This window comes from Rhinolophus sinicus, chromosome 1 (assembly GCF_057876585.1).
Source record: "Rhinolophus sinicus isolate RSI-liver-muscle chromosome 1, RSI-T2T, whole genome shotgun sequence".
Classification (NCBI taxonomy): Eukaryota; Metazoa; Chordata; class Mammalia; order Chiroptera; family Rhinolophidae; genus Rhinolophus; species Rhinolophus sinicus.
In genome coordinates this window covers 129,176,659-129,194,898 of record NC_142501.1, presented here as the reverse complement: position 1 = coordinate 129,194,898, position 18,240 = coordinate 129,176,659, and the positions used below count along the sequence as shown (strand labels likewise).

The 18,240-nt window shown below is 40.5% G+C and overlaps 1 protein-coding gene across 1 annotated transcript in view; it reads right to left on the bottom strand.

The window, feature by feature from the left end:
* Positions 1-18,240, bottom strand: part of JCAD (junctional cadherin 5 associated) — an 83,091-nt gene that overhangs the window by 46,487 nt on the left and 18,364 nt on the right. The gene's annotated exons all lie outside the window — the stretch shown is intronic.

The following is an 18,240-nucleotide window of genomic DNA, read 5'->3' as shown; positions in this document are numbered from 1 at the left end:
TCTCTCAGAGGGGGCTGCATCCAGGCCAAGGCACCGCAGCCTGAGTGGCTCGTGCGAAAGGCACAGGTGGGCTGACCACACTTCCCTGTCACTTGGCTTTGGGCAGCTTCACCCTGTGCGAATGTACACATACATACGAGTAGAGATACACAAAACTCAGACATACTCATGTAGTCACACATCGATGCACACAAACACACTCATATACAGACACACATATACACACACACAAAAAGACAGAAAACACACACACACACTTACACAGAAACACACACAAACACACATTGAAAGCATGAACAGAAAACAGCAATGGTGACAACACCTTAGAGCTTGGGATTTCCTTCTTTTAAAAGAAGACATATAAGAGTCTTAGCTATAGATTGGAGGAGACCTCAGAAGTCAGCTAGTTTGTCTTCTTTTGTGACAGATGAGGAAACTGAAGCCAGGAGTAGGATTTACCTGAAGCCAAGAGTAGGAGACCAGTGGGGAGTTCAGACCAGAATGAGCATTTGCTGTCTCCCATCCCCCTCCAATTTCCTCCTGCCGCAGAGATTAGATTGCCAGGTCTTCTGATGTGCAAAAGTCCTTGTCTTTGGAGGGCAGAGCATAGACATAAAACGTCCACCTTTGTTGATGGGTTGGGGAGGGAGAGGATGTTGTCTAAGTCAAGTCCACAGAGGCAAGAATGGATAAAAGAGTAGTCCGGAGTCCTTAGAGAACAAATTTTGAGAAAACCACTTAGCAATACATGGATATAGAGTGTGCTCACTGCCATAACACCAATAATGCATAAGGTTGTCTGCACTGTCACCATGCGTGGCCCCAGTCTGAGTACTTTTTATGCATTATTTTCTTTTGACCCTCACCACAGTCCAATGAGGTGGGTGCCGCTGGAAACTGGAGCTCTGAGAGGCACACAGTTAGCAAGTTGCAGAATCTGGCCCCAGACTCTTGTTCTGAACCCTAATCATAGGAATGTACAATCTAAGAGGACAAAAAAGCCAAACACACTAGAGCTGCGAAAGGATAACTAGAATCAGGTGCTGTGTTGTGCATTATCTATAGTGCATTTGAGGACACCAGGCGAGGAGATGGGATTGGGGGGGCCTGATCAGGTGCTCAAAAGGCAAACGGCTTGGGTCCGATCTTGGGGGCTTCTGCCGCTTTCTAGATGTATTACTTCACTTCTGTTAGCCTCCATTTCCTCTCTAACAAAATGGGAATAATGACGATGCTCACCTTGTAGGAAAGCCATGAGAATTAGGTGACGTAATGCCTTTCTGTCACACAGCACAGTGCTGGCACACTGTGAGAATGAAGAAAACGTTAGCTCCTGGCACTGATACTCTTGCTATTAGGGCTCTGTGGGCAGGAGTCACCGGGGAAGGCTTGGTGGGGAGCACCTTGACAGACGGGCGGGTTGCGGCCAGGCAAATACAAAGGGTGTCATCTCCAAGCTGGAGGAATAGGATGAAGACAAAGAAACGGAGCCGCTTTTCTGGAAAATGCAGTTATTAACAGTAGTGACATTATTCTTGTCATAAAAGCATCGTTTGGAGATAGATTGCTTCAATGACATACAATTCCTGTTTATCCTCAATTTGTCAACTCAATGAAATAACTTCTTGTTGTTGTGGAATACTTAGTGCCCAGCATGATGCAGACGCACGTGGAACCAAATGTTTCCGCAAGATCATTAATCAGCCAGGGAACTGAGATTAAGATGCACATTGTTATATTGTTGGGTTTCTGGGTCAACCTCACAGAAGTTTCGTAATGTAACTGAAATGCTATATAATCGCAGTAGAAAACAACACTGAAGCAATGCTAGGAACAAGCTAAACCAACCCCAAAACGCTTAATAAATTGTTCTAGCCTTAAGGCTGGTAAGGGTAGATTTAATTAAGACGAAGATAACAAGATTGAGATACCAGATTCTGACAAGAACAACTTCACAATTTTAAACCTATTTTGTGGTTTCTTGACACTGGCTCTTTATCATGACAACCTGATTTCAAAATGTTTGGCTTCTTTCTTTCTTTGGCACTCATACATCACTAGCCCTGCTCTAGTGCTTTCCAGCTATGGCTAAGGCCATTTCAAGAGAACAAGCAGAATGCAAACTGAGGATAGAAGAAGGTGGTAGGGCTGGTGAGCAAGAAGAAAGGTGGGAGATTTTCTGAAGATTTGGAAATAAAATTATGAAGAGGAAGGAGGGCAGAATTAAAAAGCTACATGAGTATGAGTGGGTGATTGTCTGAATTATAATGTAAGAAGACAGAGGCAAGGGGCAGTGCGGTGCTTCCCCAAATGAAGATAAAAGTTGATGAGGAAATCCACGGGGCCAATTTCCCACATGATTCACCAGTACATAGACATGGGTTGGTGGACATGAGGTCTGAGAAACCAGCTATGTATAATCTTATGTATTTTTTTTCTATATACACACATATACAAATATACATATATTCTTATTATGTTTTCAGATGAAAAGACATTATTTCCTAAGTCAGGTCTTTGTAACTCAGAAAGCACATGCGTAAGTTTTATTGGGACCTTTAGAAGAATCACATTTCCTGTCCTAATCACCACCGACTCCCACTTTTGTGCAGCTTCAGTCCCTTTCTCCCACCTTCTTGATTTGGGGAGATTTAAACACAGGAAAAAATATCTACTGCTTATGTGATATAAAATATAAAATGTGCTTTAAAACAACTTTTAGCGTGATGCTGTTAGAAATCTAGTGCTGTCTGGGAGCATGTGCCAGGATCCAGCCCCGGATACCCAAATGTCCCTTCCTTTCTCTGAGTCCTGGAAAAGGGATTTCACAGACTCAGGAAGGAACTTGGACTATTGAGTCATCAGGGCAGATGTACAATGACCAGAGAAAGAATGCTCAACAGCCTTCTTAAAAAAATAAAAGACAAAACCCTTGTTTCTTCAACTTGCTGCCTTTTCAAGGACCTGGCATTAGCCAACTCCCTCCCTGCTATAGGGCCCCTCTGTGATGACCTACTAGAAGGTTTCCTTTAGCTGACATAGTCTTTGATGTTTTTCTCAGTCTGAAAAACACTACCAGTTCTCATTTTTTAAAAAAGATTAATGTTCTTGATAAAACCTTGAGGTCCTTCTTATTGGCTTGTTCTAGAAAGTCAGACAATAATGATTATATTTGTATATAATACAGAGAGTTTTATGTCAACGGGCACTAACAAAATTTGTTGTTAGATGTCAACATGCTGTATATTAATTCAGAGGTGATGCCACATGATTTTTAACCATGAACTCTGTTTCTCAAAATGTGCTCCATGGACCACTTACCTCAGGACCAGCTGGAGGTGGGGGGAGGGGAGTTGACTGAAAGCCAGATCCCTGGGCCTCAGCAAAAATGGGCACCATCAGAATTTAATTTCTAATTCCTACAGTTGAGACCCTGGACTGTGTGAACTTGAAGTAAATGCTCAAATGATTCTTACACATGGGAAAGTTTGAGAAACAAGGATACAACATTAGAACTAGAAATACGGTGTCAAGACCTTAACAGAAGGATTGGTACATAACAAACATTAAAAAACAAAACAAAACAAAAAAACTAGTAGCCATGAACATCACTATGTGAAGATGAAGGCTAGCATAGCCATGTCTCTAGGGAATAAAGTGCGTGAGGTGTTTCTTAACTGTTGCTTGGAGGATCTGACACTTATCAAACAGAAAAATTTACACCCCTGGGGATTAAAGAAAGAATAACAAACATCTTTCAGTCATATACCTTCACTCTAAGGAGAATGAATCTGCATGTTTTTTGCATGAGAAAAATCATTTGTAATTATTTGCTATCTCTTTGTCAGCTTTTTCCTCCATAAAGCTACACATTAATGGAAAACAGCCTCTCTGCCTGTCTCCCAAGCCCTGTCACCACTCACCCGAGAAAAGGGTTGCTGTTTACTAGTGGTTGACAGAACATTCCAAACATCCCCCTGCCTGCAATCTACAATTCTTTGCCAAATTCATAAGGAAAACCCTGTTTTCCTGTCCCCCAGGGAATGACAGTGGCTGGCTGGTATCCCACTGGTACGAAGGTGATGTAAATGCGGCTTCAGGAAGACAGTGATGTGGCCAGACATGGGCATCCCTGGGCTGCCTCTCCCACCATCACACACCAGCTAATCAAGAAAATAGCAAAATTAACGTATTTTCTTTAACCCTGTGTGACTTTTTGTTCAAATAATGGGGAATATGTGAACAACTATGAAACAAATCAGTTGCCAGCATAAATTGTGTAAAAAAAAAAAAAAAAAAAAAAAAGTTTTCATTTTGGGAGAGAATGACGTATCAGAGTTTTATTACGTCAGTGATGGCTAGCAACACAAAAATGATACCAGGTTGGGAGGGAGAGGTGAAAACTATCTTTCATTTACATTTAACGTTTCTTATGTGCCAACGTTTCTTATGTGTAATGTTTCTTGGCTAGGCCTTGACTTATGTTCTTCCATGTACAAAAGGGCAGCATTTAGTACCAGGGCTGCATGATTTTGAAGTAGCGCTTTTGGTTGAATATTGATGAGAATGTAAAATCGCCTATATGAGAAAGCTTTCCATATCTTCGCTTGTTTACCTGTGTAAAAGTCCGATAGCATTTTGTTTAAGATGCTAGCACAGCATTGATCATGGTATGCCTTGGATCCGCTTTATCAGCCTACATATGAGGTGTGATCAGAAAATACAGTGAATGTCTAAATAAAAAAAAAATTATCATAGTAAAAGACACATTGCCAGAAATCCCCCTCAAAATAATCCGTCTATCTTCGAACACACTTATCCCATTGTTCTTGACACTTTCTGAAGCAGTTCTCGAAATCATCTTTCGTGAGTGTCTTTAGTTGCACTGTCATGATACCTCTATGTCCTGAATCATTTTGACTTTGGGGAAGAGACAGAAGTCACCCAGTGCCAGATCTGGTGAATAAGATGAATGAGGACACACCATGATATTTTTATTTGACAGAATTGCCATATACCAGAAGCAATGTGTGACACGGAGCATTGTCATGATGGAAGATTATTTACCGCACACTTTAAAACACACCTTCTCTCAATCGTAGCTCACACCCGACTGACTGCACCGAACAAGGTTAAACTTGTCACACACTAATACTAAAGTTCAACGCGCCATTTCCTGTATTGAAAATCCCTGCCTTTTTGTTGGGTGACACTTGACAGCAGGATTCAACATATTTTGTTATCACAACGAAAGGCTCCATGTCATACATCGCTTCTGGTATATGGCAATTTCTGTCAAATAAAAATATTACAGTGTGTCCTCATCCACCTTATTCCCTGGATCTGGCACTGTGTGACTTCTGGCTCTTCTCCAAAGTCAAAATGAACATGAAAGGTAAACGTTTTGAATCGATTCAGGATATCAAGGCAGCCATGACAGCGCAACTAAAGACACTCACGAAAGAGGACTTCCAGAACTGCTTCAGAAAGTGGCAAAAAAATGGGGTAAATGTGTTTGAAGTGAGGGGGAGTATTTTAAGGGGGATTACTGGCAATGCATCTTTTAGTATAATAACTTTTTATTATTTAAACATTCACTATATTGTTTGATCACACCTTGTGTTTAGTTCAGCTACTAGATTCTGAGTTCCTCATGGAAGGGACTGCTCATCCTGCCCTAACTGTGTTTTCTTAGGTTCTATATTTGTTTACTTGACACCCATTAATTACAGGGCCCAACTATGGGCCACAGCTGTTTGCAACTCTACTGTGATCTAGAGCCTATAACTTGGAACCAGCTTTTTATCTAACTGCCACACCCAGCCAATATTTTCTCTACCCTAAGATCCAGACAACTAGGAACAGCCCCTATGCCCCAAGCCCACTAGAGTTAGTCAAACCAGCCAGTCCTAAGCTGTTTTCCCAGCCCTGCCCTGCCTTTTTCACAGAGACCCCAATAAAGGTTGTGGTCTATGCTTTCCCCGTATTCCTTTCTACCCCCTGATGGACACTGGTGCTTCCCTGTGGCCCTGTGTATGGCATGCCATGCCTCGTGTTTCTAGGGAAACTGTAACTTCAAAGTTTTCTTTCAATGACATTGACCTCTCCATGTTGTTACTCAGTCACCTTTATAAATTAAGACCCAGGTACAAATCAATCCCTCTGCTTACCACAACCTAGCACCATACCTGTGGACAGATAGATGAAAAGCTGTCTGTTGAATTGGTGAATATCTCAAAAGTAAAAAAATGTTCATTTAAATTCACATTGTAGAAATCCTGAGTTGTAAATCCTTATTATATATGAACAGGGACAAAATGTTAGCTGAGGGCTGAGGGTTACCAAAGGAAAAATGGCCTGCGTTTTTAGAACATGTTTAGGTTTTCTTGAATTTTTAATCTCTTTGTTTTAAATTGTTTTGAGTTTTACTTTTGCTTTTTCCATATTCTGACTTAAATCTAGATTACTGTCCTCAAACTCTGTTTATTAGCATCTTAAGTAGCTGGGTGATTACATATATATATATATATATATATATACACACACACACACACACACACACACACATATATACACATATATACTACATATATACATATATACATATATATATATATATATATGTATATATATATATCAAACAGATTGGGTGCTATTTATTTGTTTGGTTGAATCTAACAAAAACTAAACTTTCTAAAAGCAAGTAATATTTTTAAAAATACATATAAGAGAGGCCAAAGAAAATTATTAGTGGTTTGTAATAAGGCAACTAACAGACATGAAACAGAAGTCTGCACAAAGAAATGATTAGTGAAAGTTAGCTTTTCACTAGCAGTAGTTAAAAAATAACCATAAAAGTCCAAATCCGGTGTCTCATTCAGCTGGAACAATTGGTTAGTAAGTTCCTGGATAACTGCTGCTATGCTTGTCATTCCCCCACCCACCCACCATAAGTTAGTCTAGTTTTCCCAGTCATAGCTGACAAGGCCCAGCAGGACTCCCCATTTCCGCACGTGCCATCACTACCACCTCTGTCTGTGCATGGGGACACTTCCGTCCTAAAAGGATGAATTGAGAGCAGTTTTCAAGTCAGCAGGAAACTTCATGTACTTTGTAGTTTTCTCAAACCAGTGAATGTATTAATTCTTTGTCTAAATATTTTTACAGTCTTCTCTATGGTTCTTGATGCCTGGAATGTGTAGTAGAACTTTTGCTGAAACCACCAAATACCTGAAAGTTACCATACCTAACGAGTCACAGATGTAGTATTAAATCCACCCCGATTTTTTTCTCTCCCTATACAGCATACACTGGAGCCATAATATTACACATTCTTGGAACAGATGCTATTCATAAACAAAACGAATATCTTTTCCAGAGAACACTGCTTTATTCGTGGTCAGGGGCCACCAGTTTATTTTATCAGGGGCCACATGTTTACCGGTAGGCAAATGTACATATGAGGTTAGGATGCATTTTGTATGTTAAAGGATTGACTTAAAATGTAAAAGAACGTTCCCTAGTTATTAATTCTTGACTGCTATCTCACAATAGATTGTTCTAATATTATTATTGTTGTTGCTGTTTTTACTTTTCTCAGCTTCCCTGGGAACAGGGCACTAGCACAGGGGAAACAGAGATGGTGACAGACCGAGGAATGTGAGGATAAAATATCCTAATGTTGAAGAAATTGCAAGATGGTAAATCTCATTTTCAGCCATTTGATATAAAATGTTAGGGTCTTGATACGTTTGTTTAAGGGAATATATTTAAAAGTTAAAAGACAGGCAAATTTTCTTAGATGTAGATTTGAAACACTGACATAAAAATAATAGAAGGAACCCCACAGACATTGATATATCATTGCTTTGGGAAAACAAAATATTCTCCTCTTCCTCATAAAGATGGGTAACCAGAGATTAGTATCACAAAAACTTTGAAATTAGAAGTTTAAATTAAATTAAAGGCCAATCAAATTAAAGTCAAGGCCATGGAATGTCTTTAATTCAGTTAACTCCCACTGCTACTCAGTAAAGTATATTTATTTAACATGCCCATGTTTTAGGTTCTGTGCTACGTTTTGTGTTCCACGCTACAGTAGACACTATTTCTACTAACATCAAAGCAAGTGCAGCCCTTCCTGTTGCATTCCCACATGCACAGAGTCCTTAGTCATCACATCAGACTGTAAGTTTCTCAATGGCAAGCTACCCGATGACAACTGCCATTCACATCATCAACCATTAAGACCAGAAATGTCATCATCTGAATCTGTTAAAGTAGAAATGGTAAATTTTATGGACCATTTGAAAAAAATTAGTGGTTTGCTGTCATTAGCTAGGAACCCAGAGGAGGGCTCAGAAATCTGCATATTTATTAAGTTCCCTAATTCTAATGAGCACCAAAGTTTAAGAGCCATAGCTCCTGACCTATCCTAATATCAGCTTGCTGCTGACAGGCTCTCAGTAATACTTCCTTGCTGGCTCCGTAGATCTTGTTAACCACAAAGCAATTGGCTGCCCTGTTTGGGGAGCTGATGCATTCATAGCAGAGTGCTTCCCAATCCCCCCGCTTGTCAGGAAGTAACATAACCTAAAGGAAGAAACACTTAGGTTCTGGAGTCAGGCAGATTTAGGTTGGATCTCCATGCTGTCATTGATTAATTGAGTGTCGTTAGGCAAATACTTCAGTTCTCTGAGCCTCAGTTTCCTTATTGATAACAAGCCACAGTCTGGTTATGAGGATTAAATGAGATATCTTATGAAAGCATTCAGTACAGAGTCAACATTCCATAGAGGTTAGCTGTTCTCACACTGCACCCTCCACGGGGTTCATGTGAGAATGCACAAGAGAAATGCAAAGCACTTGGCACATCACAGCACTCTGCAAACCACAGCGATTAGTATCTTCAATTTCTGGGGTCTAAATATAACTTATGAGCACAGTTCCCTCATTTGTTGAGAACCAAGGGAGGAAACTATTTCTATATTCATTTGCTTTTTGTAGGAAAAAATGTTACAGAGATATTAGATACTACTTAAATTTTAAGAAGGACTGTTCGACTTAGCTTTTTAATTGGAAAGTAAGATTGTAGTTTCCTTCGTCCCTTCATTCTTTTCCCCCTTTCTCACCCCTCTCCTTCCTTCTTTCCTTCCTTTCTTTTTTGCTTCCTTCTTTCCAGACAAGAGAATGGTATTGTAAAGAGCATGTGTGTTTTCAGATTAAAATATAGTGTTAGAGTTCCTTAAAGCTATTGAAATATCATAAAGGATTTAGTTAAGATACTGTGTAAGGCAGGCTATGTAAAGATACCCTCATTTTTCTATGGAGTCCAGATATCACAAGATTCCAAGAGAACAATTTAATGAGAGGACTCTTATTTAATGTGAGACGTGAAGTCTCAGAACTTAATCTGAGCACATGGCTGGGTATGCGTGTGTGGTGTGTGGTGTGTGGTGCATGTGGTGTGTGTGTGTGTGTGTGTGTGTGTGTGTGTGTGTGTGTGTATGTGTGAAGAGGGTAGTAAAAGAACTGGCTTTCAGGATTTAGAAGAGTAGTTTTGGCCCAGTAACAAGAGGATAAAAAATGTGTTAGAACTCCTGACAAAAATACTGTGGACCAAATAGCCATCTGATATTAAATCAAGGATATTCTTTGAAGCATACATGAGCAGGATAAATTTGCATGACTCTTCCTTTGCATAGTAACACATATTGTACCTGTGGTTAGGACATTACTTCACTGCCTTTTATTTACCCTTTTCTTCCAAAGTTAGTGGGAGGGCGCCAAGCAGGGAACTGGCCAAGGTAAAAGAAATGTGACCATATTAAAACTCACTGCAAGTTTCAGTGATTTCACATTTAAATATTCTTTACATATCTTGAGCCAAATGCTCTGGCCTGAACACTCAGAAGAGCTCGCCTGTCTGTCAGGGCCTGGCTTCTATACGTTCCCAGGTAGACAATATCTCACCTCATGTATGGGTAGGTCAGAGCCGGGGTAGTGCTGATGTACACAGCTCTGCATCTACCCAAACACACTACGGCAATGATTTGCAGGGAGCGACAACAGGACCTGCAACTGGGCTCACCTCCAGCTGCCAGGGATCCCCCCATGGAAGAGGAACCCCAAAGGGTGGAGACGTCATGGTGACACAATCCTCAGAGCCAAGGGTGGTGGAGGAGATCACAGAGCAGAAATCACCCATGGCGCACCCACCGTTCCCTTTCCTGTATCCTCTACATCCCAACACGATGCTTTCTCCTGTAAGCGGCCATACTGCTTAGTCTTAGTCTTACACAGCAGTGCCCCTCCTTCCCAATTCAAACAAGAGTTTAAAGGCTTTCATTATTTTATTTAAATTCTGATTTCACAGATAGAAAATCTATCTCAACTTCAAGGAAACATCTTATTCTTCCGTGGGGAACAACGGCCTTAGAAGCCAAAATGGAGGGGGCCAGGTTATCCTAATCTCTGAAGGGAATAAATGTGCTTTGGTAACGGAGTATCCAATGCAATCCTAGCTCCCTCCGATTCTACAAAAAAGCTTACGTAGCAAGACCCTGATACACATTGCTTTCAGTATGTTTTTAGTAGGATTCTTTAGGAACATGCTCTTTTCATTAAACCTGTTAGTCTGGTGACATTTCCCATTGCCTTAGCCCAACTCCACGGAAGGGCCTAATTGATTTAACATTCCTGTCAGTGTGGATGGCACTGGGTAATGGTATCTAGTAAATGAACCAATGGCCAGCGAAGGAGATAGACTGGCCAAGGCTTCCTCGGATTTAGTTGCATTTTGAAGTGAAGCTATACTCTTAACCCACTCTAAAAAGTTAGGTTCATTCCAGCTAAAATTTCTTGCATGAAATGAAGCTGATGTCACATCAGAAATGCCAAACACCAAACAACAGCAGATGCCAACCTGTCAGAATCATGCCATCAGATTATGGAGCAGCATAGTGGAAACATCTGAAGTGAGTAGCAAGGGGGAAATGCACTCAAAATTAGGGCAGTTTGTTTGGTTTTACTAATATATCTGCTAAAGGGAGAAGTCCCTGGGAAGAATTAGCATAAGAAGCTGTCATGCCTCTGTGTCTGATGTTTTCCACCGCCTGCTACTACTGTATCCTCATTTTACTATAATACTATTTCCAAGCATTGTTGTCTGTTCTGAATCTTCTCATTTGAGGTGACAAATAGAGTTAGCCTGATGCTTCCTGAGGCATATGGGTTTTCACTTCTAATTCATAAATATGGTCCAAACAGGGACTTTTGGATCATTTGGCTCTGACCCAGAAATCTGACAGTTATTTCTTTCTAGAGTTAGGCTGCCAATGTTTTTATTTTATTAAAATAGTTACACTGTATAGGTGTTTGTGGATTGTAGAAACCACAGCTGGGGCTGGGCTTCAAAGTCCTTGCCCTCCAAGACTGTGGGTCTCGCTCAGCCAGATGTAGAAACAGGACTGCTTGTTTCAGCAAGGGACCGCATCCCAGGGCTAGCTGGTGAACTTTGGTCATTTTGTGGTGAAATGGTAAAGGGCCACCTATGTGCAGTTAGGACAACATAAGGACACGTGTGTAGTCCTGGATAGAGTCTAAATTAAACTCTGGTGTGATGGGACCACCAGATGGCCTGTCGTCCTCCACTTCACAGGAATAAGTCAGTATGAGAGCAAAGCCATCATGCTTGCCAAGGGTAGAGGAAAACAAAGACATACTATAAGCTGGTGAGAACCCACTGTGAAGGCTGAATTGCTCAGGCCCATGTTTTATTCATTTTAAAAGGGTTTCTTAGGGAGAAGAGAAGGCTCATTTCCCAGCAGAACTCGCTTGCCCAGAATGTCAGACAGAAAAATGGACATATATTTGATTGAACTTGGAAAAATATAAGACAACATTTGGAACTGAAGAGAATATTAACTATAGTGCTGCAAGCCAGCAGAGTGGGCCAGTGAAACCTGCCTCCCAGAGTCAGACCTCTTCTCTGTGGTAAGGTAACACACTGGTGTGCATTTCTTTCACAAACTCTGGGCAGAAGGTGGTATACGGAACTGAGTTGCCTACGCCCTTGGCAAGGAATTAAACAAAAGGAATTTACTTTTCCATACTTTTTTAAACCACTTGTAAGTGTACAGTTCAGTGGTGTTAAGTACGTTCACAATGTGGTACAACCACCACCACTATCCATTTCCAGAACTTTTTCACCATCCCTAACAGAAACTCTGTAGCCATCAAACAATAACTCCCCATTCCTCCCTCCCTTCAGCTGCTGGTCACCTCTATTCTATTGTCTGTCTACAAATTTACCGAGATACCTCCTAGAGGTAGAATCGTATGATATTTGTCCTTTTCTGACTGGCTTATTTCACTCAGCATAATGTCCTCAAGTTTCATCCATGTCCCAGCATGTGTCAGAATAGCCTTCCTCATTAAGGCTGAAGAATATTTCACTGTATGTATACACCACATTTTATTTGTCCATTTGTCTATCGATGGACACGTGGGTTGCTCCCACTTTCTGGCATTTGTGAATAATGCTGCAGAAATATCAGTTTGAATCTCTGCTTTCAATACTTTTGATTACACATACACCTATGAGTGGAAATGCAGATCATATGGTAATTCCATGTTTAATTTTATGAGACACTGTCAAACTGTTTTCCACATTGGCTGCACCATTTTACATTCCCACTAACAACAAAGGAGGCTTCTCATTTCTCCACACATTCACCCACATTTGTTATTTTCAATTTTCTTTCTCAAAACAGCCCTCCTAATGCGTGTGTAGTGGTATCTCATTGTGCTTTTCACTTACATTCCATTCTTTTAATAATTCAGTCACTAACAACAGGTACGGCTTTTTCTTTGAAATTGCAGCAGCTCCCCCTGGTCCACCAAACCATGTGAGTGAATGTGAAGCCTGTCTCCCGACAAATCTCAGAGCCACTCTGCAGGGGTTCCACCTTGTAACTGTCACAACCACATAGTGCAGAGGCAGAGAGACTGATAGGAACGGTGGGAAGGCAAGCATCTGGATCAAGAAGGGCACTTTGCTCTCCCAGCGGGCTATATGAAGGTTTTCTTTTCTTTTCTTTTACTTTTTCCTTTTCTTTTAATGTAGTAACATCAGAGAGCTGTCATTTGGTGCAAACTAAGCAATTCACCCACCTAACCTGGGAGGATGGTAGAAATAGATGCTCTAATAGCTGAAGCCTTGACAAAAGCAACCGTTGCAGGGCTTGCTGCTTTTGGTGGGAAAGCTGATTGCTCTGACCTGATAGCAAGACCAGTAAATTAAGCCCGTGATAATTGGAAAGAGCTGGATCTGGAATGATCAATCAGAGAAGTCGCTTCTCCAGTGACTGGCCTATGGCAGCAAGCTCTTTATACTCACCACTAGATAAAAAGGCCACGGGACAATAGTGTATTCCCCTTTAGAACCAGATATATGAGGGCTGCTGCAGGCCTTTCTCCTTGGTGACAGTGAGGAGGATGGTGCCCCTGATGTAGGGACAGATGCTGGCAACGTTCAGGACAGAAGGGGTGTGGCTGGAGTTCTTGTATAAATCTTGGTAATGGATTGTCCGATGTCATCGCTATCTTCTTTTGTGTGTCCTTGTAATGAGAAACTCTATTTGATGTTGTAAAGATGGAGGTAAGGGGCCCACAAATCTGGGCCTGGACTCTAGTTGTCAGACTCTTGATAGGCTCTTCCAGTCAACGTCAGTGGAACTCACCTCTGTGGGAAATGATGGTGATCTGCCTTACTTTGTTAGTGGGTCAAGAAGAGTCGTAATTATAGGAGTTTTCTGGCCAACTGGCAGCAGGGTACAGAAAGGTTCAATTGAACTTTGGAGTGATGAAGAGATTACTGTTTGAGATGAGTTCTTTGAGTTTCTAAGGAGCAAACTTTCCAAGAGAAAGAATCTGATTAGTCTACTTCATCACAATTATGTCTGGGCAAAGCTCTTTTGACAAGCCTCCTCTTGGACTTCTGGCCATGAATTGGCTGCCCTTGGGTCAGCTCACTGACCAGGAGCCAATCAGCTGTGGCTGGAGGGCTGGGTCACATAATACACAACATGGCCACTCCTATTCCAAGACTAGAGGTCAGTGGGCAAAAGAGGTTCTGGAGTCAGAGACTATGAGTCACACCTCTGGTTGATGAGTCTCATACATTCATACGTAACTCTGCACTTTAAAAAACCAGACACTAGAACTACACATTTATCTCCCTTGCTTAAAACTTAGAACAGTCTCTGTAGATTCTAAGAATAAATTATAAAAAGAATTTAGCTCCGGTCTTACTTTCACAGTTATTTCTAATCATTATTCATCATTTATTTAATTTTTCAAACAAACCCTCCCTCCCAAAGAAAGAACAAGAATGAAAAAGAATATCCACATAAATCTCTTGGCAGAAAAAATATATATCTATAAGAGGGTTTCCTTAATGACTTACCTAAATAAGTAGTTTAGCTGTTTCCTAGAGTAAGTGCAGATGGAATTAATTCTCTTACTGTCCAGTGGTTTCTCCTAGTAGTCATTGAATAGAAAGAAATTCTTCCCTCTTTCTGGAATTCTCGTCTTAGAAAAACCACCAGGTTTCAAAGCATCACTTGCATCTTTCTCCTTGAAGATTCAGTGTTGTTCTCCCTTTCTCCTGCTTCCCTCCTTCCCACTTTCAAATAGTTGCAATAATGGCCCTCTTGTCTCAGTTCCTGGGGCTCACAGCTTTGAGTCAAATAAAGTAACAATCCTGATACTACACCCAGTATATTAGAATCTTGATTCTAGAATACTAGCAGGTATTCTACTATTCACTGGCATCCTTACTTCCAGCTGTATAACCTTTTTGTTTTAATCTTTTGGTTTCTTTTTGAACTCAAGTTCGGTGTTTACATTTTCAATATTTCAGAGGAGTCATTTGATTGTCTTTTTTGTATAACATATATACTTGGGGTTAAAGAGTCAGTCCCTCAAATTGTGAAATCAGGGGGAAAGCAACGCTTAAATAAAATGATCTGCTATAAAATGAGCACATATTGAGGCCCTTTTCTGTGTAGACCATCTGCTATATTTGCCAATATTTTTATGTGACCTGGTATTGGTCTTTACATTTCAATAGCACTTCCACATTTGTCCATTAGTCTTTACCATAAGACTCCTTCTAGCTCAAAAATTCTGCAATGAATAGAAGCCATGGTTCTTGCTTTCAATAAATTTACCATTAACTTCGAGAGAAGATGTGCTAGACTGTAATATAGGACACAGATTTTGCAGAAGCTCTGAGAAGACAGAGACCCACTGTGTGTGCAATCACAAAAGGCTACTTAAAGGGGATTAAATCCTTTACAGGATGGGGATAAGGAATAAGGAAGAGCTTCAAAGTGAGGTACAATATGAGTTATGAGCCACAGAAGCGAGAACTAGTTTTAGGAACCAAAGATCTACGAGGTCTGATAATTAAGTTCACGAATTTGTTGCAATGATGTTGCTAACTTTTTTTGATATCAGAGGGATTATTCATTATGAATTTGTACCAAATAGACAAACAGTTAACCAAGTTTACTATTTGGAAGTGCTGAAAAGACAGTGTGAAAAAGTTAGACGACCTGAACTTTTTGCCAACAATTCATGGCTCTTGCATCACTACAATGCACCAGCTCACAGGGCACTGTCTGTGAGGGAGTTTTAGTCAGTAAACAAATAACTGTATTAGAACACCCTCCCTACTCACCTGATCTGGTCCCCAATGACTTCTTTCTTTACCTGAAGATAAAGGAAAGATTGAAATGAAGACAGTTTGATGATATTCAGGACATCAAGGGTAATACAATGACAGCTCCGATGGCCATTCCAGAAAAAGAGTTCCAAAACTGCTTTGAAGGGTGGACTAGGCTCAGTGCATAGCTTCCCAAGGGGAGTATTTCGAAGGTCACTGTAGCGGTATTCAGCAATGAGGTGCGTAGCACTTTTTCTAGGATGAGTTCACAAACTTAATTGTCCTACCTCTATGTTCAAAATTGTGTGTCTGTGTGGGGAGTGATGGGTTGACCTTGAACATGCCCTCCAGTCATTTGGCAACTAGGACAAGAGCCCTCATCTCTAGCATCACTGATGACTCAGTTTACCTGTTCTAGTTAAGAGCGCCCATGGATTTAAGGTGATGTTGTCCCATCCATGAGGTTCTAACTGCATGGCCTACTCATCTGCAGAGCAGGAATCTATGACATCAGAGAGAATTTTGTTTAGCCAATTCTAACACCAACCTAGTTCTCTTTCTACAAAGTCTATTTGTTCAAATGAACTCCTTTGAAATGCTAAACATCGACATTACATGACAAATTGAGTGGGATTGTACAGAGAAAAATTATAAAACTCTGTATCTCTACTGATCTTTTGAAGAATGAGAAATTTGGAATTTTTTTTTAGCATTACACCAAACAACAAAACAGTACATTAAATTATTTTTTAAAAGATTTTTCTCAAGGAAAAATGAACATGTACCAAGTGTACCAAAGATTGACTACCTAGAAAAACAATTAGAAACAAAGCTTATGCCTTGTTTGCCTCTTTTGGGGCATTGACCTTCTCCCCTCCACAAAGGGTCACTTTGTCCTTTGGCAGACAAATCAGTGTAAACTGTGTCAGTTGTGTAGGGCATTAACCCAAATGGTGCATTTTACTGACAGGGTAGAAAATAGAATCCACTACTGAGTTTAAATGAGCTACCTTTGACAATTCAATCAAGAGTTCACTTCTTTTTGTTTGCCTGCAGGATGATGTCAGTAGACCCAAGGTAGGAAGTTCTGTGTTTGGACCTCACCAGTTATCTTAGCTTTGGACTTTCAACAGTGAATTCTGCATGCTAAGAGCCATGTTACAAATCCAAATCATTAATTGCTATCTTGCCTGCGTGGAAATCCAATCCCACTATGGAAAAGAGTTGTTCAATGCTTTACTCCAACTGACAAAAAGCATCTTCACTTTTATAGCCATCGTACTTTCCATAGCTCCCACACTGGGTGAAGAAATAGGGGATGTCCACCGAGCTGTTTCCAGCCAGTAGATCTGAACTCTTTCCAATCTGGGGCACATGATTTGAAAATGTTCGTATACTTCTTATAAACAAAGAAATTAGATCACCTCGAGAAGTCCAAAATAATTTTTAAAAGGTATATTGATATATTGCTCTCATTTTAAAAAGTATACAGCAAATTTGTTAGTTTCAGTAGTTTTATTCCTTGCTAAAGAATTCCTTCTGGTACCTGTCAGAGGAAGAGCAGGATAGGGGCCCAGAGCTTTGAGTGGGAATCCTGACTCTTCCGAATTAGAAACACCTGTATGATGGAGGAAGCCCTATTCCACACTGATGATGCACCAATATACACGGTGGTATACACAGTCTACTCCAGGCTGGAGGTGAAGTGGTATCTCATTGTCAAGTTTGGGAAGAGCTGAACACACTCATCCCAGCACCTTCCTCTTTCCTCCCGCTGAAGCTACTACTCAGCACACACTCTCAGTCAGTCCTCAAGCGGGGTGGCCTGTGTTTCTTCAGCAGTGACACTGTCCATAACTGGGAAAGTATATCTAATTTAGGGACATGATATGAAGCCCACTTGGCCAATAGACTAAAATCACATTCTCCAATATCGCATTATCGGTAATACCTGACTCAACTGATTCTGAATGTAGGAAGGAAAAAGGGGTGTATGTGTGTGTTATTTATTCATTGCTGTGCAAAAAGATTTGCAATGGTACCTGGAAACTTACTGGAGTCTAGTAAATTTTTGCTCAAAATTAATGAAGGTGGAGAGAGTGAATCTGGTATAAACCAGCAAAGTAGGCTGAGTGTGAAAATTATAAATAGGAAGACAGTTTGAAGCAGTTGATCCAGCTTCAAACTTCCAAATATAGATCATTAGTATTAGAATAGAAAATAGCAATATTTCTCCCCATGGAAAACTCAGGATAAATTGTCACTCTTGGAGTTCCAAAACACACCACTCTTCTCAGAGTCTGCTGGTCTCCGTCAAAGCTGGAGGGATCCTCCCTGCAGGCCTCCTGGTTCTTTTGCTTACTTAGAGCAAGTAGAGAAATCTGCCAACTTCAGTGTTCAGGTTTTAAATTGAATAGTTTGGGAGATAGCAAGATAAAGACTCTGATTCAATTTCAATTTCTTTCTTTTAAAAATAATAAGGTTCAGAAACACAATGACCCAAAAGGAGG